We start from the raw sequence: 27,393 nt of genomic DNA, 5'->3' as shown, positions 1-27,393 counted from the left end.
ATTCACGTGCTTGTCATTCCCAATCACAACAAAGAATTCATTGCGTCATGCGTTGTGAACAATTATGTCATCTTTGGGCAAAATGGATTAACTTCCCACATTTCGTCAGCACAGTGTTGACAAATTATGCTTCTTTTCGTTATAGGTGAAATGTTTACGACTAGCCAACTATGACCGACGGTATGGTATGATCTGAGTTTAAGTTGCTGTTGCTGTCGAAGTTGTTTGAATCCTTTAAGATCTTGGCTCGAAAAGTAATAAAGGCCTAGTTTAATATTTGAATATGGAGCGTGCATGTATTCTGCAGCGAACCCTTGTAAAAAACAGCACATTCACAAATTCATGAAGGCAAGCACTCTCAACGCAAAACGGCCGGCATTTACAAATAGAAAAAAAAAAGAGAAAAAAACTTCATTGCTTATTCCATTCATGTTAAAGTCTTGCAAATTTCCGTTACCACAAGCTCATGCAAAAAGAAAAAAAAATGTATTAGAAGAAACCTATCTGACTATAAGGTCATCTTTACCGGCCGCCTATTCGCGGTTTGCTCGATGCTGTTTTTCACTGTGCCTACTCTACCGGCTATCCAAACGACAGGAGTGTGGATCCTTTGTACGTGAAAGCACGCTTGCATTATTGTGTATGCGCATGTCATACATCCAACTCACAAAGAGAGAAAAGAAAGGAAAAACAGGATGGGAAAAAAAAAAGAAAGGAGGAAAGAATGAAGGAAAGAAAGAGGAATGCCGTAGTTGCCTGCGTGCGTGCCGAGACTTCAAAAACATTATGCTGCACCCGTCATTGTATCCGCATATCGAGAGCCGGACCCGGAGTTGCAATTTTGCTGAAAGATGTAATTGGCAATCTTCAACAAAATGACCCCGTCTGCGAATAGCAGTCATGCATCTTGAGTACGGCATATGGGGGTTCCGAATGGAGAAATCCAATATTATGCATCTGTGATGGGATGGAATAAATGAAGCCGGCGGTTTTATTTCTCGTTCGACTTCGCCGGTGGAAGAAAATTCAGGCTGCGTTCCACCTTGGAACAGATGAAATTTCTTCCATTAGTTTATTAGCATAGTCAGGTTGAGGGTATGGAATATGGAAGCAGGCGTGACAGTACAACATGTGTAAATGTCAAATGTCAAAGGGCAAGTAGATGATGTGACAAACAATATCATAGCGAGGATGCACCTGTTTTCATTTATGTCGTATTGTTATTCCGGAACTTTTTATTATCTCCGCCATGGTAGAATCAAGTACTAGTCATATCTACACGCATTTACTGATATTACGGTGCTCCGTCACAGACGCTTTGATGTCGAAAATTGTCTAGCCAAGGAGTACGTGTATACACCTGCGAATGAAACTTGTTATCATCTTTTATAATGCTACGTGCTCGTGTGTTGACTTATGAGTGCTGTGGTAAGATAAAAAAACAACAACAGTGTGTTTGTGTTTTGCATGTTTTACTTGTGACATCTCTGAATTCTACATCATTTTATGCTCTTAAACATTTCAGTTTTTCAGTATTATCATTTCCAAATTTCTTCCATGCGACGGATTACTCTTTGTAAATATCAGTAGTTAATATTGCTGGTTATTGCGTGATAACGATCGCCGATTTTTGAATTTTCTCTCTTCCTTTATTAAAAGTCTGAAAAAAACTCTGAAATAATCCGAACCTTCTTCACTCAAATCTTTGTAGATTGTACTGTTATTTCAACACCCAAAATGATAACAAACGGCCAATGTAAAAACTACCTGGCTTATAGAAAATGTTTACAATAAATGACTTTCGTAACATCACTTGAATGAGGAGGACATTAAAACATATCAGCGTATAAACATAATTATAAAGACTTTAAATGCAAAAACACATATATCCCTTTTTACCAGTTTAAGATTTTGAGATTAAGCTGATGACAAACGACGAAAATAATGAAATATATGTGACAATTGCAAAACCTTAAAAATATTCATTGTTATTTAACGAGTGTTGTATAATTGAAAAACAAAATCCTCTGTTTGATGATGAAAAATGTTTATCTAAAAGCTTTAAGAATGACGTTTATTCGTTTTTGCATTTACCTCTATATGATAGTATATGACTGATTTATTATTTTGCTTCAGGACAAGAAAGGGTAATTTCTTTTGAAACCACTCAAAATCATCAAGTGATTTCGATCACTAGTATATAGATTGAAAAAAGTGCGAAAACAATTCGGCCTGTAACAAGAAGAAACGCAGGCGGAAACTGTCATACAGTATGAAGCGATGTGCCCTTTAACGACGCAGAATCGGCGCTTTTCCGTATTAACCTGATTTCGTCCGGCCGCCGTTCGTTTGCAGCGCATGTCATGCCACAGGTTCGAGTTATTCCAGTTGTTGTTGCAGTAGCTTTTTTTCGGGGGGGGGGGGGGAGATTAGGAGGGGGGTGGAGGGAACGATCATCGTTGTTTCTACGGACATGGGAGAAAGACATTTTCATCGCTGGTTGCCCGCAGCATTTTTCCCCCATTATTCTATTGAAGGAGCGCATTTTATTTTAAAGGGACATGTTTAACACTAGTCTTGCGTCAAGTCACCTGAATGTATGCTTCGTCAAGGCTGAGGCCAGGCCTGTTATACTTATGCCCTCACAGGGAAAGCAAAATGACCAAGGGGGCAAAGAAGAGACACAGGAAATATCAGAAAGCAGCTACACCTGCAGCGATATGAATAAATTAGCACGCATTCTGGCATTGAAATCATAAATCGGCAGCTAAATGCGAACGAATGATTCTCAGTCCCCATAATTACGCCTCTCCTCCCCTCTCTGTTTTTCTTCCTTTCTTACTTTTGTTCTATTTTTGTGCTTGGTTTTTTTTTTTTTTGGCTCGGATGTATTAAAGATGAGAAATACCGATTTATAAAAGAAAAAGTAAGAATAATACGTTCGTTGAGAATCCGGTTAGTGAAAGTGTATTTATAAAGACGGAAAAACCGACTCAACTTCGACATTGATCAAAGAACTTTCACGTGCCTGTGTTTTATTTACTGGGAATGAGAACAAGCACTGCCTGCATTATAAACCATTTGGACACACATACATCCATTGTATATACAACTTCATAATAATTGAACGATGCTTTCAATACCTAACTCTATTCACGATAAAATGCCATGATTTAGATTACACAAATATGATAACCGTTACCAGACGACGATGGATATACTATAGGTGTTACAAAAAAAACATTTCCCACTTTTGATCCTTAATAGTTCAAAAACTTTATACCAGATAACACTGACATTGATATTAGCAAAAGCTGAATAGTGTACAATTTTGTTGAAGGCAGTTTTAAAATGACAGCATAATGCAGATTCATTGAATTAAACATTCATTTTTCAGTTGGGTTTCAGATTTTGCTCTATTTTCAGCCCTCTGTACAAAAACTTTAACTTTGCACAGAAGTCCATCGGTGTTTATGGGAGTGTGTAGTTGACACCAAGACAATGGTCCTGGGGGGGGGGGGTTTCATAAAGCTGCTCGTACAGTTACGAGTGACTTACGAGCGACTGGTGATCAGTTCTTGTGCTGAATTGTAGAAATTATAGCACATCAGAACTGATCACCAGTCGCTCGTAAGTTGTTCGTAACTTTACGAACTGCTTTATGAAACAGGGCCCAGGACAATTACCAGGATTTGAATGCTCATTATTTATTCATGAGGAATTCCACTATCACAGCTAGTCTTTATTCATTCTGAAGTGTGGTGTATGTAAGCACATGGAAACATGTGCTTACTTTTTTATGTGCATGCATTTCACCCTTTGCTAGGAATTCAGACTAGCAGTGCCCAGGACAATCAATCATGAATAATCAATAAAGCATTCATGTGCCTTGGAGCAGAGCTCTGAACAGGTGGTATCTAGGTCCATTGTTCATGGTCATTGTAAGTACACACTCGCATACACATCATTAGTTCCTGTGTAAAGTTCAGATTTTGTACAGAGGGTTGAAATTTGACCAAAATCTGGAATCTAACCTTGCAATTAATCATGGATTTCATGAAACTGATATAGGTTTTCATATTCAAATTACTTCCAACTAAATTGTACACTATTCGGCTATTACTCATATCAATGACAGTTTTATCTGAAATACAGTTTTTGAGCTATTAAGCATCAAAAGTGGGAAATGTTTTTTGTAACACCTAGTAGATAGCACGTAAATGGTGTATTGAAAGAAGTAATTCTTCAGATGACAATCGCTTTGACATTTCAACAAATCAATATCTGAGCAACTCAATCAGGAAATATACAATGATTGTACATTCTAGAAACAGGTGTTCGTTTAAATGAAAGACAAATGTGAAAACAAAATGTGTGTATGTCTATGTGTGTGTGTGTGTGTGTGTGTGTGTGTGTGTGTGTGTGTGTGTGTGTGCGTGTGTGTGTGTATGTGCCTGTGGCTAAGATGTATCACTTTAGATTGTTGTTCCATATCACATACTAACTTGTGAAATTGGATTAGGCAGATATTGGCAGGTAGTGTCGTTTCATAATGCATGTTTGAACATGATATTGTATTTTACTCTGGAATTGTGCATGGACAACAGCTTAAGCGACACGTTAAACATGTTTTACGATGTCACCATTAACCTCAGCTTAAAACAACCGGTTGAAAAAAAAAACGCAGCGCATGGGCTATACTCATCACAGTGTTCATGCAGTCTCTTTCGTATAAAGGCATTTTGTCCGACACTGCACCGTGCACACTATAGGTGTGCACGGTGCCTAGGTAAGAGCCGAGGTATAGACGCACATGAATATATCCTATCCACTAACAGACATACACATTTACACACATACACATGCACGGCCTGATATACCCATATTATCATCATACAACTAATGGTATGTTTTACCGAAGCGTGACATCAAATTTGAGATGCAATTTATTAATCAAACTGGAAACGACGGCACTAACAGGAGCCTCACTGCACTTACATGCCGTTTAATCACGTAAATATACATTATGGCATTAATGTTATTACGGCAATCAAAATGTGATCAGCAAAACGTTAATCCAATAATTGGCAAATGCAAGTGATGAACAAACAACGGTATCTTGATACTATACACAAGCTCAAATACTGAGGTCGCGTACGTGTGTGCGTAGGGGAGGTGGATTAACAAGCAAGTCGGAACAAAATATCCTTAAGAAGCCTTCCCTATATACCTTCTGATGCGACCTTGAATGTTGCTTGGCATTGAAGACTCGCCCAGATTTATTAGAAAGTTCGTTGCCATCTTCGCACTGTTTGACCTTGCCTGAAAGGGAGTGAATTGCATATCCTAAGCCGAATGAGGAAAGTAGGGAAAATAATTTCACATGATTATGATGGAAGAAATTAGACTAAATTCAGTTTGTCTCACTGAGCTGTACATAAAGAAAGGTTCTGAAACGATGGTGAAAGCAGTGATGGTTCTTGAACCAAGTATACATGCACTGGAGTTTTGCTTTATACTGTCGAAATTCTTATTACCTGTAGAAGATCGTAAAACATTTCAGTAATTTATGGCTTGATAGGTTTCTAATTGCAAGCTCAGTTTAAAGGGAGTCCAAAAGTTTCATCGGAAGCAGTCTATGATTATACATGGAGATGTCCGCTGGAAATCTATTAGTGTTCTGGGTTAATTTACAGAAGTCATTTCATCACGTTATTGTTAGAGGTGGTGTCAAACCTATTTCTTCTGGCATAAATCGCCGCTGGAGGAAAAACAGTGATACAACTGATGTAACAGTACATCGCTATTAGGTGTTGACCCAACCCCCTTTTCCTCTATCTTCAGTCGATCCGTCCACCCGTTTCAACTTGATCTCTTCGCAGCGGCAAGTAGCTCAACTTGTATCTCTTACCCTTTTCTTTGCCGGAGCCGGGCATGCATATTTCAGGGCCGCCGAGTGCAAAAACACACCCAGGGCGTTTGGAAAGAGGCGCGCATCGGCTCGCTGCAGGCTGGCCCACAGTTCCCACACGTCTCCCAATGCGCGCCTTATAGCTGTCGCCACACTCCCCTCTTTAATGTCACCTGTGTTGAATATTTTTGCATGTATCATTCCCTGATTCGTCCACGGATCGCATGACAGCATAACAAGACTCGCACGGCCACCCCTGCGGCATTCACCACACTATAAGCATCGCATGAGAGAGGGGATAAATTGGGAGAGAGTTGAAAACGAGCTGAAGGGAAAATAACTCCTTCACTCTTCATTTATATGATGTGGTGTTTGTATTTTTCCCCGTTTTCCAAGAATTTAGTTCACATTGGCAAGGGCTGAAATTTGCAAGTCTACAAGCTTTACACTTTGCGGCAAATTTTGAAGGAAGAGACAGGAGGGAAAGGGAAGGTGATGAAGTGATTACGTAAGCTCCCTCCGTATACAATCCTGGAAGCTGATTCAAGTGGAAACTGCGTAGACCTCAAGTAGTACTAATCATGTCCATGCAGAGTTAACATTCATGGTTGTCCCATGTCTGAACGCTGTGTATGAAAAGCAGACAAGCCCATCACTTTCTATATGTAGGTCCGGTTTTTATGAAACTTTTGTCTTTTGTTTGTTTGTTTGTTTTTTATCAAAGTTTACAAAAACATGCGGTGTACAGAAACAGGGGCGGATCCAGGAATTCCGTAAAGAGGGGGCGCGTTTACAAAATTAAATGGGAGCGCACGCACCCCTCCCCCATTTTTTCTTTTTATTTCTTTTGTTTCAACAAAAAATAAAGGGGGGCGTGCGCCGGTTGCGGTCCTCCCTGTATCCGCCATTGAGAAATGCATTTCAAATTATTCGCAACCGTGTATCACTTCTGCCACGAACATTGCCAGAGTAGCTCTTTAAGAATCGTTGAAGGTTCTACGGGCCTGCTGCATTAGCGCGTGAAAACAGCGAAGGCAAGACAAGCGTGCGTCATCGAAACAAGTTATGACACAAACCTTTAGGCATACGGTAGGTGACGCGATTAAAACCATAAACACCCTGAAGCGCAATACATTCTCTCTCTCCCCGCTCCAGTTTTTCCCCCAGGCGCGTTAAAATAACGGGCAAATGCTTGATTGAGGTGGCCGCGCAAGAGTCTAGCTACTCCACGCGAAATTAATTTTGAATTCACCGTGTGCACGCAGTGGGAACTCAGCGCACATGGAAAGATAGTTTGCCGTTAGTTCACACCTTTGCCCCAGTGACGCAGTATTAAACCAGCCGCGCCTGCTATTGATATCATAAGTTAATGTGTTTTGAGGCAGCCCAGCGACTCGTTTACTCCAGCAGTAATGTGATTTCAAGTGTATACTTTTCCCCTCCACTTCCTGTTTTGTTTGTGTTTGTCTTTTCCCACCGTCTTCATTAAGCATATTATAAAGAAGAATTACTGCTATCTTCCAGTCGATGATAATGAGACCTGTAATGCGATTTGTACCGAGCATTATGTTTAATTAAGCGTAATCGCTTTGGCGCATGGGAATCTTTTTATCCACCTTTCTGCCTCGCGGCCATGGAGTCAATAATCCGACCAGACATAGCTTTATCAACACAATTAAACGTAATAGCTATTGATCCTGGTGACGCCACTTCTACCTTTGAAACAAATCGTTCCGAGTGGGATAGCAAAAAAAAAAAAAAGGTAGCGTATGTATAATAAATGCAAATAAGGAGACCGGTTAAATTATCCCTGTAAGGAGCATGCAACAAATAATTATGGTGATATCATAATTTATTATACTGACGGCTAGACCAGTGCAAAGCGTCGTCTATGTTTTATTATTGACTTTATATGTTTAACACGGAATGAATTTTAAAAGGAGGGGGTGGTGGGAGAGAAAGAGAAGAAAATGCGTGCACAGGGGTAACCTCATATCCTGCCACAAATGGCCACAAATAATTGAGCAAACTAAAGAGACGACCAGAAAAAGGTATTCAATGTATATACACGGTCCATTGTTATATAGCACCGGCAAAAGATCTGGGGCATCCACAAGGAGAGAGGTTATAGATGTATAGCGAGAAAGAGGAAAGGCGGTCAGCGGGAAAGCCTCGGTGGTATAGTTTGACCATGGAGCATACAACTCCATGATTTGACACAAGACATCCAGCGATGAACACCGTGACTACTTTGGCGAGGACCCGAGAGAGAGGACTTGAAGTGTTGACGACGTGCTATAGACAGGTGGAACAAAGCTGGAAAGAGCCACTGTGACAAAATCAAACGATCTATCCAGAGAAAGCCAGGCTTGGCGATATATTTATATGACAGACACGAATCCAATTTTCAAGGCCGTTCCACATTATTTGACGCAACTGACTCTCGCTTTCCATTATCTTGCGTAATAAGTTATGCTACACGAACGAGATGCTTTGACTATGAGTGCGCCCTATATGAATTTTCCTTGGCACATTTGGTGATGTTCGCAATCCCGAAGGTTCGTTAATGCAAGAATGAAATAAGGTCCGTTATTCCAAAAGTTCGTTATTCCGAAACACACATATTTCATTAACCTCGATGTTCGTTAATCCAAAAAGGTAAAAGGGTTCGTTAAGCCGAGCATTTGTGGAGTTATTTCGAAGGTTAATCCGAAAGAGAACAAAGCTACCTTACTTCGAAGATCGCCAATCCGAGATTGAAAAGAAGGTGCGCAGGTTAATACTAACGAACCTTTCGAACTCCGAACCTCCATCGTTTCAGGATTTAGCAAACCATCGGAATAACTAACCTTATTTCATTTTACAATTAACGAACCCTCGGAATGATGAACTTATTTTAATTTAGGATTAACGAACCTTCGGAATTCGGCTTGTAACTGACACACAAACAGCCAATAGTCAGTGCATGTGCATATACTGATCGTTTCAGCAGTTTAAGGTAATCATCTGGATATCTCGCTCTCTCTCAGCACACCGAAAAATACGACTGAAGTGGAAGACTACGGTGATAATATGGGATCTATATTGATTACGATACGTTATACGGCGCCAAACTTGAGCGCCGAGATCTGCCACGTGCAATGAGGGTAAAATCTCTGGGAAAGGGCATTTGTCATGAAACACTTGTGTTTCATTAAATTTCAGAGGCAGTCGGGGCGAGATGAAATGTATCGGAGCGACATGCTATCACACGCAGATCTTCGCGGAATCAGAAATGTTGGAACGAATCGGGTCGAATTCTAATCTAATGTTCTCCACAAATGTGATAAAATCAAAGACGTTATTTATCCCCTCGATTTCAGCAGGAGGGCTAAGGTGTCTGTAATCCTGGTGGCAGCATCGTAAAAGAGGAAATTTAGGCCTGCAATACGCATTCCATTCATTCTAATATTTGCATTATTGGAGCTTGCTGATTTTTTTCCGTTGCACAGATTGAGAGAAAGAGAAAGAGGAGGAAGATAGGATAGAAGAAGAAAGTATAATCCGAAAGAACTGTTCTTTACAAAGATAAAAGTGCTATACATCTTATAATGTATCATTCATATTCACGCCTTTATGTGATTTCGAATGTCCTTCTGCGATTTGACCTGATAACAGGCCGTAGGCAAAATAAACTGAATTTTCTTTAAAAGAAAGAGAAAAGAACGTATTTTCATAGATTGAAATAATTATTCATGAGGCCTATTTTCATCAAAACAGTTTATATCGTAGTTCAAGCGTGATCAAATGAAATGCCGGGGGGGGGGGGTCTCTTAAATTGTCAAATTCATGTCGAGCTTCGAAATTTCGTAGAAATTTAGAACACTGAAATCGCGAAAAGCGTACAAACACAAAGAAATATACAACATTATACATAATTCTCATAATTATATATATATATATGTATATATATATACATATACATATAGTTGTCTGCAAAATTATTCATACCCTTGAACGTTTTTAGTGGGTTTTTTTTCTGATCAGTGAATGATGGAATGATCGTACTTTGGTGTGACTTTGATGTATTTGGTTGTCTTCTACCAATTAAAGTTGGATTTGACTTCATTTGCATAACAATAGAAACACTGCTATTTCCAGATTTTTGGCTGTCCTTTATTTGATTATTTTGCTGAAATGTAAGAATTCTCACTGGGCACGTAATGAAATTCAGTGCACTAAATGCTGCTATCACAATCGAATGGCTTGTGATTAATATTGATGGCTATAATGTCCGAGTTGGGATGAAGTCCTTAAAGCCTTTATAATGAATATCTTTACATTTCTTTTCTTCTGCTAATGAGATGAAACTAGAAACGTAATCATTTTCAATATGAAAATGTAACGTATCAAACCAATGCCCGAGTGTCACCTTAAATCAATCATTTTATTAGAAATTGGGATAATTGCAAAAAAAAAAAAATCGGGTGTATGATTTGGCACACAACTGTATATACATATATATATATATATATATATATATATATATATATATATATATATATATATTTATATCATGTTGCACTTCCAAACGCTACGAAGGCATGCCTTTCATAAGGTTAACGACAAAATGACACGCGTAGATTGAGAATGCATACAAAATTCACCCACAGGCGAATCCTTCAATTCTTTACACACAGGAGGCAGTTTCAATAACATGCTGCATCGGGAGCGCCACTCATCAATGTACACATCCAGCAAACTGGTGCAAGTATTCATTCCTTTCAACGCGGATCACCTAGTTCCGATGAAAAAGCCATATGTGAATAATCATTAAAACCTTAAGAGATCTTATCTAATTTTGTACGTTTGTTTATTACACATCTTCGATTCTTTGTTTGTTTGAATTGCTGAATGTCTGCATTCTCCGAGAAAGAAAAAGTAATATGGTCAAAAGGGGGGAAAAAGCGCGTGAGTCGGCACCACATCGTTAATTCAGATTAACCGGATCTGGAAAAGGGAGAGTTTAAACAGCACCCATTCAACCGGAGCCGTCGTTCGCACTCATGCAATTCAAATGCAGCGATTCTCTCACCTTTCCGGGCTTGGCCGGGGCCCCCGTAATGTTTACAGACATGAATCGCATGTTGACATAACCTTTTAAAGGAGGACATTACGGACTCTGCGAATGTCGCCCATGCAGAGTGGTCACGGAAAGGCGTTCGTGCCACATTCTGGGTGCTTTTGTTTTCAGTTTCACCTGATTTGGCTTTTTTTTATTTTTGCGCCTTTTTTTTTTTTGGGGGGGGGTCATTCTGAAGATTTTCTTCGTTTCATGCATTGGCTCGTATTTGCTTCCTCTGTAAACATTTATGTGTCATCTTTTCTGTCATGTATGTATTTCGGAAAACATTTTCATCTCTAGAATTTCTAAAACAAACAGCGTTCATTTTTCATTTACAATCGTAAGCTGCGAATTAGAAATCATTGATATTATCGTTTTAAAAACGACTCGAAACGTATAAGAATATCATTAATCCATTTCAAATGACAATTTCATTGATACAAAACTCTGAGACCATTTTTTTTTTTGCTTTATCATATTCTCTCTTTAATGTAAGCGATGGGCAAGTTCAGGGCTTTGTTTCTCGACAAATAGTGCTGAGAGTGTGTCTCTATCACCAGATTCAACACTAATCCCTGGGCACGTACTGGGGTGGAAATGAGAATCCGGGGCGAGAGAAGGGGTTGGGGATAATGAGAGAAAGAAAGAGGGGAGGATTAATGTAATTCGGGAATAATATGTGTGTATGTATGTACAGCTGCCATGAAAGTCCATATAAAGGTATAGGACATTCACTTTCTGACTTTGTTCTGTTTTTGTTTGGTTGTTGTTGTTTTCTTTTCATTTTCCATCTGACAAGATGGCTTGATAACCCATATTCAGCTGCAGTGGCTGGTCTTCCATGCACGGTTCAGTAAAAGTGAGTATTGATATGGAGCGGACCATTTCACCGGGTTATACACCCTGCTCTCTGCGATGAATCAATTAATGAATGAAGCGGGATCTTTCACTGACTCTTATACACACGATACTTCCATTTTATGTCCTACCCGAGGGACAGAGTGTTTTGCCGCTGCTAGATGAGGTGGTATGGATTACACACAACATTCCTGAGTAAGAACCACGTGGGTTCAAAATCGCGTCCGAACCCTAGCCGTTTTATTGAACGACAGATACACAACGACTGAGCCACCTCGCCTTTAGAATTCTTGGATTTTCCTTACTCTAGGCTTCCCAGGGATATCACATCTATTATATAATTTTTCTCTTTAACCAGGCCACTTCAAAAACACCATACTATCATACTTCATAAATAAAACCCCGAAAAGTTTCCAAGTCAAGACATTCATATAGACTATAAAATTAAATGTGGAAATACGCACAGGATGCAAATTGCTATGATTAGGCATGCATCTCTTCTGGTTATGTCCACCGTAGCATAGGTGCAAAGTGTGATGTCAGTGAGTTGGCAATGCCGTGGACTCGAGTGTGCCATTGTTTAGAGGGCAAGGGGCACTTGTACAGCTAGTACCACGCAGGGAATATAAACCATCTTTCTGAAATGACGTCCCTGGGATACTGCTTTGAGCTCAACGGATGTCAGAATCCCACAAGCGAGTTGTAATATTATTGTACAGTGGTCGTTTGATATGCAGCGATGTGCGCGGTTTTCACGGCTAGATACCACGCTCTTTCACCGTGTAATAGCCAACGTCAAGATACCATGCACAATACAAATGACATCTTCAGGCAGTGGTCTGGAAAGGGTTAGACACGTCCAAGGCCATTCTCGCCTATCCCCGTGCATCAGAAGTTGAACGAGTCATTGGCGTCCGTTGACGTATACCAGGGGCTCTCCTGAAAACCCCATCAGGCAACATGAAATCTCTTCAACACCAGCTTGCGGTACAGATGAGCAGAGCGCTCATTAATTTTTGATGGCTAACGATCGAAGAATGCGATGCACACGCAAAGAATCTTATTCATTCACAGCACGTTTTTACCACCAATTTTGATGCCAGAAACTTACCACGCTGCAGTTCCATGCGTAAAATGAACGTATATCCTGCAACCGGCACCGCGCCTACAAACCCCATTGCATGATTTTATGGAATCAGACTATGTAGTACTGTATGATGCCTCTTTTAAACTCAACCTGAGAACATTACTGCCTACCTATTTTCAAATACAGAGGGTACACACAAGAGAGAGAGAAAGGGGACCGGGGCGGTTGTGGGAAACGCGTTCTGCAAGCCCTAAACTGCATTTGGATTCTGCCGGTTGTTTTCGGTCAGTTAGAATCACACATTTTAAGTTTGTTGTTGTCACTCTGATGGTTTTTTTTTCGCTACACCGAGACCCAAGGCAATGTTTAGCAAAGCCCTACTCTAGAAACGAACTGCAGCGTAAAGGTCAAGTTCTACCGTGTCACACCTTAAATCGAGTGTAAAAGTGTTGCCACCGCATGTACAATCCAAGCTTGAACGAGCAACCTGCGTCAGTCCGTGGAAGGCCTCTTGCATGGTAGGAGCTATTGATACTATGATGGCCATATTGTTAGGGGCTCTCGGTTACACACCATTCAATCGGCATTAACTTACCGCGGGTGCCATGCCGGTCCCCATTACATTATTGTACAATGTGCCTTCTCCCTGCACTCCGAAGTTATTCACAGAGCACGTTCCAGAACGCGACTTTTTGTAAATTCCATGGAATGCCATGATTGCAGGTTTGACATGTTTGATACCTTGTTTTTTCGGGGTGAATGAACAATCTCTGCCTTTGTATTGCTTGGAATGTGATGAAGATGGCTTTAATACCGTCTACTGAAACTACCTTTCTTGTAAAGATGCAACAAAACAACAATAGAATACCGAAGTAATGATGTCACAGTCCTTAGTCATAACTTGGGTTGGAACCAGGTGCGAGCATTGTTAGCAACAATAGTGTTTACAAATATTTGGGCCAGGTGCATGATGTTGTTTATAACCAGCATCCATGGCGATGAATGGCTATGACACTACACTTTGGTAGTCTACAGATTTGAAATAAAAACAGAAACCAACAACAATGATAGATGTCATAAATCGCCAGAAAGGACAACACCACAAAAGCGCAGAAGAACGATTATTCTATTGACGCAGATAATTTCAATTGCAACTTGAGGTGACAAGTGTCATTCAGAGTTGTTTAATCTGTTGTCATCATTTCATTTCATTTATTATACATCTACAGACCAATGAATGGTAACAAATATTTAAAAAATCATTGTATAATATACAAGCTGAACTTCAGATAATGTTTCATGATACAGGACGGATCTACTTCAGTCTGGAGTATGTTATTTTCACATTGGTAAAATTAAGATCACGCCTTATCGCTCAATGGTCGGATAACATTTAATTATGAGGACCCCTAATTTCACAAGCTCTGCTTTTCTATAGGGTCTCCTCGTCTTTCTTCTTTTTTCTGCTTTAACCAGTGTATTCCATTATATTTGTATGCTTGTTATTCTCTTGTTAATTGACGCATTCAATGAGGATTATTGTAAGGAAGGAAGAAAGATGAATGAACTTGAAACTTGAAACTTGAAACCATATATATATGTATATATATATATATATATATATATATATATATATGAATAAAAGACGTTTTAGTTGAGAGATTGTTGAGGAACTCTTACTTCCTTTATTTCAATTATTAATCGTGTTACAGCCAAAAGAAAGTGCGGACTCCCATGTGCAGTATACGAGTAGATCACATGACACCTTATGTGCGTATCATTTTCTCTAGACGCATAATACCCACGTCGTCAGTTGTTGTTTACGGCAGACGATGCCACAAGCTATTCTTCGATTTTGGCACCTCCGCCTTTGCATTAAAAAATATGTAAATGCAGAGTGGACAGGCGTAGTGTCAGTTTACAGACGTGAGCCTCAAGAGGTGAAATGCCTTGAGACCGAACGGACGCATGAGGACTGAGCGAAATTAGAAAACGCGATCATAATTATTAAATACGGCGTCTTCCTCTTGCCGCGCGGCCAATTATATCGGCGGGGTCATGGCCGGTGCATGTGTCATTGCCTGTATTATCACGTGTGAAAACAAGCACGGAAGTGCTTGAGAAGCGGCAAAATGGTGTCTCCCGCCAATGTTTGACTGGGCGCCTGCTCTTCCGCACAATAACCTCCCACCCCCGCAAAAAAGGTTATAAAAAACATCACATTCCAGAGGACACTGTGCGTTTGTTGTAAAGAAACATCGTACAATATGTGGAATCAATTTTCTGATTGCAAATGACATCGATACGTGCATTAGCTGTAGGTATACATGATGCTGGTGCCGCTTATTGATTTGCTGAAAATGGCTGAGAAGTGGAATTCAAGATGAATTCTTCCGTTGAGGGAAAGAATGCACTGCGAGTTTTCCTCAATATTATTAAAGGAGACCTCCGGATGATTTCCAGATTTTTACATTTGAACAACTCTAAATTAGTTATCCTGAGGACAGAGTTTCAGAATTTGTGATAATTGGGATGAAGAATAAGGATATTTTCAAATTTATAACAAATTGCAATGAACAAGGATGATGACATGGCAGAGTCACCATAAGAATGCATGAGTTGGGGCACAAGAAAGCAGAACGGAAGAAGAAGGCATGCATAGATTATCCACAGATGAACTGGCAAGCAAGTGGTATTGTAATGGAATTACACTGCTACATATATCTGAAATATGTGAACCTCCTATGTCATCATCCTTGTGCAGTGTAATTTGTTTAAGGTTTTTCAAACTATTGTTTCTCTGCTCAAGAACCACAATAAATTCCACAAATCTATGTATGGAGTTGTCGATTTATGTACTACATGATGTGAAATTATGAAAATCGTCTGGAAATCCTTTTAAGTAGTGAGTTCTCCTTCTTTAGGACTCTCAAAGAAAGTTAGGTACTTAAAGGGATGGTATAGTTGTGTTTAAAATGGGGGTCAGGTTTTAAATTTTTGCGAGATAATTAGAGACCACTTACATGAAATTCTGAAAGGAATCAAAAGCATAATATGATGAAAATCGGTTTTGAAATGGCTGAAATATCCCCCAAAGAAAACAAAGTGGTCCTAAGAGAAAAAGAAAATAAGTAAAAGCCAATTGACTGTCATCCTGTAATCGTAATCCATGAAAAAAAAAAGCTTTACGGCAAAATAAAGCTAGCCTGTGCTCCAGGTTAGTTTGTCGTTATGGCTGTTATCCAGCGTCAAATTCCTCTATGAAAACAAAAGAAACAAGACAAAATAACGTATACAGGCCGTCGATTTTGTATCCATTTTATTTCTTTGTTTTGTGTCCATATTTTATAGTCAGTCGTTGTCTTTGTTTTTTTCACAAATCTGTCTTTCCCCCGAGTCCGACACGGTACAATCAACCACCGGCTTGCTAATCGGGACTGACGGGATGCGGTCTCGTATCGTGCCAGTAATAATTGATATGGCAGCGACGTGTATTAAATGTCACCCTGTTCCCCCCCCCCCCCCCCCCCGCTCCGACTGCCGGCCTGAGTGTATGATGATATCTATCTTTATCTTTGTATCTGTATCAACCTATCTATCCATATGAAACGTCCCCTGACATAATAATAATTGTATGGTTTAGTAGATATAATAACTGTAACATATACATAGTATAATATAAACATACATACATGTATGTGTGCATGTTGAATGTGAAAATGAAGAGAAAGGAGAGAGAGAAAGAGAGCCACAAAGAGAGAGCTACACAAACATAGAAAAAATGTATGTTATACTTATAGGAATGGAACTCGTTTCATTAACTCGCTCAAAATAGATCTGTATGGTTCGGTACCACGCCGTTACGCGCAAATTCTATGCCAATTCTAGCTCAAGTCAATTAGCGGTAATGAGAGATGAACACGAGCGAAGCGAACCCGAAGGCAAATTGGTGGATGAAATGATAATTGTGCGTTTGTGCGTTTGTGTGTGTATGTGTGTATTTATGCGTATTTATTCCCGGTTTCGCACCTCAACCCCGTGAGCATTCCGTGTATAGACGACGAGGGGCCCCTATCTCCCCCTTCCTCTTAGTTGATAGATTTAAGAGCTGTCCTTTTTCGGAAGACACACTTAAAGGATGACGCAAGATCATTCACAATTACTCATGTCAGACGCTGACGTTTATTACTTTCTTGAAGACATACGTGTCGGCACTTTGGCTTTGGTCTGAGCGCGGTTAGAATGGTAAGAGTGGGAAATCGACGCCTCTTTCTTTTGTTTTCCACTCTGCTTTTGTGAGGTTACGATAGGTGACGATATCTCAACCAAAACCTATACGGGGAAGAACCATGAAGGCTCGGACACGCAAGTACATTCTCCTCACATTCAACCCGAATCCTAAATCCGAGTTAGAAGCTAATGGCATTTAAACGCCAACGGATGTCTCTCTAGCTTACTCTCCCTTTCGCGTGGATGTTGGCATTTCCTGTAAGATAGAACCAAAAAAGAATAGAAAGATCTCCCACCTTTAAAATTCGCCGCGTGCATTCTATTTCGACTAAATTGCTTGTAATAAATCAACCCAGTATTTAAGCTGTAGACGCGGCGGTCGTTCCAATAGCGACCGTTGGTTGGTAGCTCTGTGATCTGTGATACGGCAGTAAAGAGAGAACGTTTACTCAAGGTTTTGATGGGCGACATGAATCGAGCAGCCGCCACATCTAAAGCTCACTCCAATCTACACCAATTCAGTCATCCCCTTCCCCACACGAATAAATAAAAGAAGCACTACAACTGCGGATAATCATTTGTGACCTTGCATCACAACAGCATCCCCCTACATTAAAAAACAGCAACAAAAACCGGTTTAGAATATAGATGGTGACAGATTTTGTCAGAGATAGGTAGAGAGAAGGACAGAGAATTTTTCAGCTTTCAAATAATGTAAAACTCATCTATAATGTTCTTAATCAGATGAAATAAGTGATGACAAAAAGAAAATAATCTATCTATACTTGGATCGTTGCTTCCGAGAACAAGGCTTTGAATTCACAGGTGTGGTCGTATTGAAGCACACTCACTTACTCTATTTTTAACCACCAGGATGAGATAATCAGATGTCAATAAATGGTAAAGCCAGGGTTACACCAAAGCCTAATTCTCCCGAATAGATTTGGACCGATTCTGCCCGAATGTAGCCTGAATCGGATGGATTCGGTGGATTCGGAAACCTATTCGGTTCCGAATAGGTCCCGAATCAGCGCAAAATCGCCAATATGGCTATATTCGCGAGGCTATTTGGGTCATTCTGGCCGCTCAATCGACCTACTCGGCTGCTGCTATTCGGCCGTATTCTGGCCTATTCGGCTCACTCGCCTGTATTCTGCTCTGTATTCGGGTAACGATTCGGATGGAATCGGGGAGGTATTCGGGGCATTCTGGGCAGATTCGGCTCTATTTATGATATTCGGATCTATTTGCCTAGATGGTTCGGGCCGTTACTCCCCTGATGATACGAATAGGCCCGAATCTGCCCAGAATGCCCCGAATGCATCCCCGAATCCAACCGAATTCCATCCGAATACATCCCGAATGTGGCCCAATTGAAATTTGTCGGGGCCACATTCGGGAGTAGTTTTGAGGTTATTCAGCTGGTTTTGAACATTTCAAAACGAGTCGAATCCCTCCACGAATGTTCCACAAACCCTCCCGAATTTTCGCGCATTCGGGGAAGGAGAACAGAATGCTCCCGAATCCACCCGAATACACCCGAATACACGTATTCGAGTGGATTCGCAGCAGATTCGGCTCCGGTGTAACCGAGGCTTAACCTAGGTGTGCTTATTTGGTCCACTGCATGTGTGATTATCCTAAAGTATTGTTGTCACGGCTAATCATTTTGAAACGAGTAAAATAGGTTTGCATGTAAACTTTCACGTGCTACATAGGCGGAAAATGTAGATAAACCGCGTCAGATAGAAGAAACATGGGTTTGCACAAATTGAAAAAAAAAACCCACACGCACTATTAAATTCAAACTTGATTTTAAGTTGTTTTAACAGAATATACAACGTAAAGTTTAGTATTGGACACGCAGTTGCAAGTATCAAAAGCAAAATAGCATTATGTCCATGTGTAAATAACTAAACACCCCCCCCCCCCACACACACACACACACAAACACACATTTATATACTCTGCGAAGAAAGGAGGGGGCGACTCAAATGACTGTGCCTGTTTTGGGGTTTTTTTTTACGTGGGTTCCTCGGAAAGAAAGAAAATGAACGTACAAGCTTCTGCAAACACAAAGGGAGAGGAAGAAAGAAAAGGAAAAAGAGAACAAAATATAGTTAGAAAAGGAGAGTACTAGATATAGGCCGATTTCGTATGAGAGGCCATGCATGTAGTGTTTGTTGAAATATATTCAAAAGATAGCGAGTACAATTACAAAAACAGACACTGACAAAACAAGCACTAATCGGCTTTGAAAATTAGCACACTTCTTGTGATATTTTGGAATGGGCTGCCGCGTGCTTTCCTTGACACAGAGTGGCTTACCGATTTCTGAGGAAAGGAAATAATTCCTTCTAATATAGATGCCATTATGGGCAAAGATGCAATGAAAAGGCGAGAGAGTGGGGTAGAGAGAGATCATGCGTGTGTGCATGTGTGTGTGCGCGTGTGTGTGTACACAGCAATGATAAAGACGGCTCTCGAAACAGTAGTGGTAAGTGCTACAAAAGCCAAAAGACAAACACTCCTACGCATTCAGTCAATTATCTAATACGTTGGACAATCCGGAAGAGCCTGCTCACGATGCATTCTCTTGTTCTTGTCTTGTGTCTGAGGGGATGAAGCAAGATGGACTTTTACTTTTAACACGAGGCATTAGCACTCTCCGAGTGATTGCTCTGTGCAAACATGCAACAATGTCCATCTTGCTCAACTTCTTTAAGCACTGCAATGTCTTATTCGTTGCTTCTGATGATTGCACGGCCTTACATAATCATGATACAGTGTAATACATTTGTGTGTGTGTGTGTGTGTGTGCGTGTGCGTGTGTGTGTGTGTTTGCGTGTGCGTGTGTGTGTGCGTGCGTGCGTGTATGCGTGTGGGTGTCAGATCAACTTCTATTCTTAAAAAAAGGTTATGACTTTGTCGTTAGTGCGAAATTACTTAATGGATTAAGAACAGTTTACCTTTCATCCGCAAGGTCTGTTGCAACGATACGGCGTACTGGTGCATGGGTATACTGATGAATGATTGTTGTAGTAATCAGAATCAAGATATTCGTATTTTTCATTTGACGAAACAAGCACTGTACTCGAGCTATATTACAGACATGAACAGTGAGAGTAATTACATCCATTATAAACTACGCTCAGTGAAGGTTACGAGCTGATGAATGATCGCCCCTGTGATGAAAGCGCAAATCGAGCGTGGTGAATTTACCAAGACTCACGTCTTACCAGCGACCTTTTCTTTCCTTCCCTGCAACACCCCGCAACAGTGTCGTCACGTCTGTGTGGAAACCAGAACTCCTTTTTTAATCTTTGCTGTTGTTGCTATTGTTGCATTTGGGGCGGGGAGGAAGTGGGGGCAAGAAGAATGGGGTGTGTCGGGAAAGCGTCTCCTTGTGACCCGCCAGACAGTATAAGGGCGACGTGTTGGTTGGGGGAAAGAAAGGAGAAGAAAATAATCTGTCCCAGGAGAAGGGTATGGTGGTTTTGAGAAAATATCTTTGATATCGTCTTTGATGTCGCCTGTGGATGGAGCGATTCACATCATGCACTAGGGATGATGAGTCAGGCCTTTGCCCATATTCACTTGTGCCGTCCCCAATACTCACACTCAAGCGTCTAGTGTGGGAGGTATTCACTTGCTGCATGATATCTTTGTGCGCAGATCAATCCAACATCTTTCACAGTGCCAACATTTTGTACCGCTTCTCCAGTGAAAACTATGATATTATTCGTTATCCTCATCGCAACGGGATCAGAAAAGATAATGGTACAACTGGACACCGTACCTGGGGGTGTTTCATAAAGCTGTTCGTATAAAGTTACGAACAACTTACGAGCGACTGGTGATCAGTTCTTGTGCTGAATTATGGAAATTCTGATAGGTATAGCACATCAGAACTGATCACCAGTCGCTCGTAAGTTGTTCGTAACTTTACGAACAGCTTTATGAAACAGGGCCGGGGTATTTAATTTAAATAACATTTACACACGCACACAGACAGACACACGCAAACATACACGCGCGTGCGCCGCGCACACATGCACGCACGCACGCACACACACAGGGGTTCCGTCTTAAATATGTAGTTATAAAGACAGAAGTCTGATAAAGGCCTATATTGTAGTTGCTATCACACCAAGGATGTACTAAGATCACTTTTTACCCCCTGGGTAACACGTGCTATTGGAGAACTCACTGGATATAAGGTGATGTAACAGGTGTCGTCTCCTTTCCGATCACCTTTCATATACCGACAATTTAACAAACTCTGTCCTTCTTGACCTTGGTGCTATAAATAGAAACCTGGCACTGCCGAGGTAATTAATGAGGGCATAGTCCTGTGGGAGAGCAGTGCTTACCATAGAGAGGCTAGTCTCAGAAAATAAACCTTTATTGTTGCTGTCATCCATAATGATAACAATGATGATTATCATACCTCTCTCTCTCTATATATATATATATATATATGATAAATATTCTTCTGCGCTGCAAAATCTTCTGATATGCTTGACAATAATGCACAGTTAAATGGGAAAAAATGTCTTTAGTCGTGATTTAAAGTCTTGATAGAAACAAACATAAGAAGAAGAAATGGAAATATAAGTTATCAAATATCATTTTCGAATATAAAGAGAAGGCTGAGGGAATAGCAGATAATGCATTTTACTCTTCCACAATAGTCTGACTGAGCCCTATATAAATCTCGCGAAGGTATACTTGGATAAGATTAGTTACTTTTTATGTCTTTCAGTCTTGGTAATAACAGCAGGGAAAGGATGCACTGACCTGACGACCAAGACAATGTCAAAGCCCTCAGAAGACTAATACCCCAAATGATGTGACAGCACCAAAGCGTGCGAAGATAATGTTCTGATTTCACAAGGAGCAGGTCCCGAGGTTAAATCCTGCTCCGTGTTGTTTTACCCTACGCATTCCTCAAACACAGGTGTAAAAGATTGTAACTGGTATAGTACTTGCCGAGGACGAACAATGGCAATCGTGTCCAGATAGATGACACCCTTTAAACCAGACTAATTTTCGCTGGTTCTACTTTCATCCCTTCATTTAATTGCCTTTAGCCATGCAGGACGCATTACATTTCCTATATAAAGTTGATGTTGAAGACTGTCTCTATCCCTCTTTCTTACCCATAAAAAGGAAATAAACCATACTTGTGATCAAACACCTATAGATAGACCCCCACACACATACATCCACATCCACACACACACACACACACACACACAATCACACGTACACATATACACACACATTCACAATTAACATGTTGTCGCCATCCCACACGTAGACACGTTCAGACCTTGGAAGCTGTTTCCCTTTGTGTTGCCGAAAAGGCCATTACGAGGAATCTTCACCATGTTCATATCTTACGTAGATAAAACCATACATGCGACTCGCACGGTTAAAAGTACGATTCTTATCCAAACGTTAGTGTGATTCTCAAATGAAACGAGACTTGATGATTCATTTTGTGTGTGTGTTTGTGTGTGTGTGTGTATGTATGTGTGTGTGTGTGCGTGCGTGCGTGCGTGTGTGTGGCTGGTTTCAATGCGTACGCTGTTATGTATGGTTGTGGGGGGTTGACGACGGGAAAGAGCAGACCTTCCTTTGTACACGTGGGACTGGAACATCGCCACTTCACCAACAAGCGCGCACTTGCGTTCATATACGTGATTATACAGTCAATGACCATGCAGCGGTCACGACCATGATACAACAAAGGTCAGCTTTACAAAAGTACTAGTAAACGATGCACACAATGGCCAAGACCGTCGATATTTTATAATCGAGCTTCATGGATCTAGCCTTGTAGGATAGGGGCAATGCTACATAATCGAGCCGTACTCCGGTAGTTGAATAAAATGCACGTCTCCCCCCCCCCCCCCCATTGCTTGTGTTGGCAAGCAGTGCGTTGAAAACCAAGTAATCGTCCCCAACACGTATTTCCTTGTTTGTTATGACTGACAAGCTAATCATCTGATTATTATCATCCATATCCGACAAACCAGCAAATTTAATTCGTGCCTGGATCTGCATGATGCATGATTCGCACAACACAAAGTTTGATTTGATTGGGTAAAATTGGTATGACAGTTATCGACCATTGTTTATTCCCCCATATTGTTTTTTAGCCTTGACAGCATTTTTTTTCTCTCTCTCACTTGTTGTTTTTATTGGCCATGTTTCTACGAAAAGGAGTACCCTTTATTGGTTTGGCTGCGATCAGTTATTCCGATATATCGCATTGCTTTGCTGTAAGGCGACGGCGGATCGTTATCGCTCGAGACCGCAATATTGCTGAACCCTTTCAACGCTCCACCGGGGAGAACTGGGATTGCACAAAGGTGGCGGTTGCCGTGGCGATCGATCTCTGAGGCAATGACAAACGAGGATGTAATGTGATCGTTTTAACGACCTTGTCTTCTGGAAGGTCATCACCTGTTGCTATTCTGTTGTGTGTGTTTGCGTGCACGCATAATTTTCTTTTGTTGTTATTGTTGTAAAGTAGGTTTTTTACCACGCACCTTGACAGTTGCAATTGACGAATGCAACGATATTATGTATATTTTTGTTGTAAGTCTTGTCAAATACGTGGAATAACTATAAAAAAAAAATCGATATGAATGTACATTTTCAATACATGGAAAGCTCTACATCGTACATTGCCAAATCAATAGGATCATTACCAAACGAAAAATTAAATGGAAATGTGAACATGATAATAACATAGTATTATCTATTGAAGGAAGCTTCTGAATATCCTAGCATCGTTCTCCAAGAACGCCGGGGGAGACATGCAGTGGTAAAAATATCTTGTTCCAGGGTGTGCAAACCGGACGGGAGTCGAACGAAGGATTTATTACTGAAGAGTCCTTAACCTTATCTGTACCACAGTGCTCACAAAATTGAGTCAGAAGTACCCCCTCTCTCTATTTATTTTCTTTCTATTTATCTACTTCTATCTCTATCTATCTATCTATCTATCTATCTATCTATCTATCTAATTATCTATATACCTATATAATTATCTATCTATCTCTCTTTGTATAAACAACTTTTGATGTTTTTATACTGAAATATAAACTCATATATTTGATAAATGCACGTTTATTGTATAATCATAATATTTCCCTTGCCATGATAATGGGAGTGGAATTGTAAATGCATCGAGACAGCCCCAAGTGCTGAAAATCTTACCACGTTTTTGCTTCGTCATCACATGTATACATAACGACATCATGTACGGCACGCTGCAGGCACGTGATTCGCCTTGCCTTGCACATTTCACATTTCAGCCAACGCTCTCTGTATGTGGTTTATTTTTTGACTGGTTCATAAACAGCAATATGAAAGTGCGGTTTTTTAACATGTATAAGACGAACTTTTGCGTGCCTTCTAAGGAGTCCGTCACGCGAACTTGCACAATAGTAGTCAGCATTGAACCAAATATAGCAGTAATTTAATTTTTTTCCCTGTAAACCGAAGTTATAAAACGTGCGCGAAAACGGCAAATTCATAGGAGAATTTACGATTGTATAAAATACGCTTTAAAGAAACAATGTTACTAGAAAGGGAACATCGTAACATGTCTCGTCCACACTTTGCAGAGCGTCCATTTGCAAGACGTTCATTGTTTTCGGTTGATCAGTAATTCTTTTTTCTGATCTTTTTTTTTAACACTTAAACGTAAAAGTCAGAACTTTTAAGCTGGAAGCATGCATCACTCGTCTAAAGATATCCTTCAAAAAGATGTTATTCTTGGTCGTTTTGTGCGTATGTGTGTGTGTGTGTGTGTGTGTGTGTGTGTGTGTGTAATTTCTTTTTTTTTCTATCATTATTCAGCGCCGGATGCTGGGATTCTGTACAGCCTTGAAAATGCTTCTACTCGGTCTATGTGACGAATGTATATACAAAGTAGTCGTGAATCGACAAAGAATCCCCAACGTGTATTGTAAATGGTGGTCCTTGGCAACGACCTAGAGGTTCTCCCACGGGTCATTTTGTCAATCTTAGAGAGGAAGACAGCAACTTGACGAATTTTTTCAACCATGTCTTTCGATTAAAGGACAAAAGAACAAAATAAAACAAAAAGCTTCCGAAAGCTACAGCTCTCACATTTTGTCATTTGCAAGTATGATAGATTACTAGTATATATGGCCGAGTGTATATACCAGTAATTACTTTAAACTGTTACTTAGTCTAAGGCGATAAAAGAAAATAAGTATAGGGAAAAAATAAATACATACAACACCAAATAAAGTCGTCATGGAAAAAGTATAAACCTTAGGCATGCGATTATGATAAATTGTGAGACTTTAAGCGGTTTGAGTGAAATTATAAGCTTAATAGGAATGAATGTAAGTTTCAGCTGCTTTTTATGCAAATTAGGCCCTACTTGCAATCGCCACAAGTAATAACACTTACATGACATGTAAATCTATACTTCCTTATATTTTTTGCCATGCACTGTTTCAAATGTAATTCAGTTTGAAGTCTAATTTTTCGCATGGCACAATGCTCCATACAACGGAGTTTCAATACTGTTAGAATAAAAATATTTAGATGATGCCATTGTATACGACCAATAAGTTCATGTTTCTTTTTAACCTCTGCTGAGCAAAGTTTTGTTTTATTCATTTTGTCCCTTCAGGAGAAATTGTGAATACATATTGGAAATCGTCGGTTTCTAGCCAAGCAATACAAGAAATAAGTCGATCAATGACCTTTGCTCTGCCACTTGATTAGCCATGGGTGCTTTGGGGATTACTGCCAGGCGCGCCACCTCAAACTGCCCGCATCCTTTATCAAACAAACCCAGATTGGATTCGTCCATATTCCCAGGACGCCCTCCTGGTAGTAGACAGACAAACACGGAGAAAAATAGCAAAAGAGGAGAGCGAGAGATATATAGAGAGGAGGATAACATTGAAGAGGAGAAGAGGGGAGAGGGGAGAGGGGAAGGGGGGGGGGGGAGGTACTGCCCTGACCCAAATCAAACGTCATCAAGTCAACCGAAGCGTGGTGCTGCAAATAGACCCATCTTGAGGGAGACCGAGAAAGTTTTTGCTGAAATGGAAGTGGGATTCAATATTTCGCACAAAAAAAAAAGGAAAAGAAAAAATGGAGGCATTACCAGGGAATATGAAAGGAAAAAGAAATCATCTCCTTGTGGACTTGGTCGCCCTATATACCCGAACGATATAATATGCCTGATCATGTTCCTTTCACACTGCTGCTAGACACGTTGATTACCGCTTTTATGTGGTGAATTGGTGCGATCGTAGCCATGATGATACCTCATAACTCACATTCACATTATCGTATAATGTCGAAAACAGCCAATCAATTATCATTTAACATTAAGAGGATAGCTCTCAGTTTAGGGTCGACAACCTGTTTTCTGCAAAAAGTGTGTCCTGATACTCGAGAACTATCACCTATAGGCATTTTTTTTGGGGGGGGGGGGTTATTTGAGAGCAAGCAGAAGTCTAGATGATTGATGTATATGTCATCTGATTCACGGTCATATTCACTGAGCCTGGCAGATGAAGGACAATACACGGTTCAGTTTCGTTATCATTAAGTCTGCTCTTCAAGATGTTGAAGTTAGGGGCGGGGGAGATCAGTCAGGGGGCTGCAGTGTATAGCTAATGAGTATTCAGTTGCGGGGGCGCTGTGGCATAGTGGATAAGACTCCCGACTCCCAATCGGAGGACCCGAGTTCCATTCCCGCCCAGTGCCTATGTACGTCCTTGGCCAAGATGTTTTTTATCCACTATGTCCCTCTCGACCCAGGTGTGTAAATGGGTACCTGGCAACGCTGGGGTAATAATAATGGCAGGCCCTCTGGTAGAGCAGTGGCAACACTGAAGAGGCTACCCTGGATAAATAAGACATCATCATTATCATTATCATTACTATTAGTATACTACTACTGCTACTACTACTACTACTACTACTACTATTACTACTGCTACTACTACTACTACTACTCCTATACTACTACTACTACTACTATTACTACTACTGCTACACGTTGTACTATAACTACTATTACTACTCCTACTATACTACTACTACTACTACTACTACTACTATTAATTCTGTGAAGTGAAACCAACATCTTACGCTTAAAAGGTCCTTTTGACGGTGATTTCTTTGCTCATT

The sequence above is a fragment of the Diadema antillarum genome, unplaced genomic scaffold (assembly GCF_040938485.1).
Source record: "Diadema antillarum isolate AM-2024a unplaced genomic scaffold, OU_Dant_1.0 seq00000041_RagTag, whole genome shotgun sequence".
In the NCBI taxonomy this organism is placed as follows: domain Eukaryota; kingdom Metazoa; phylum Echinodermata; class Echinoidea; order Diadematoida; family Diadematidae; genus Diadema; species Diadema antillarum.
Note: the sequence above shows the minus strand (reverse complement) of the source record.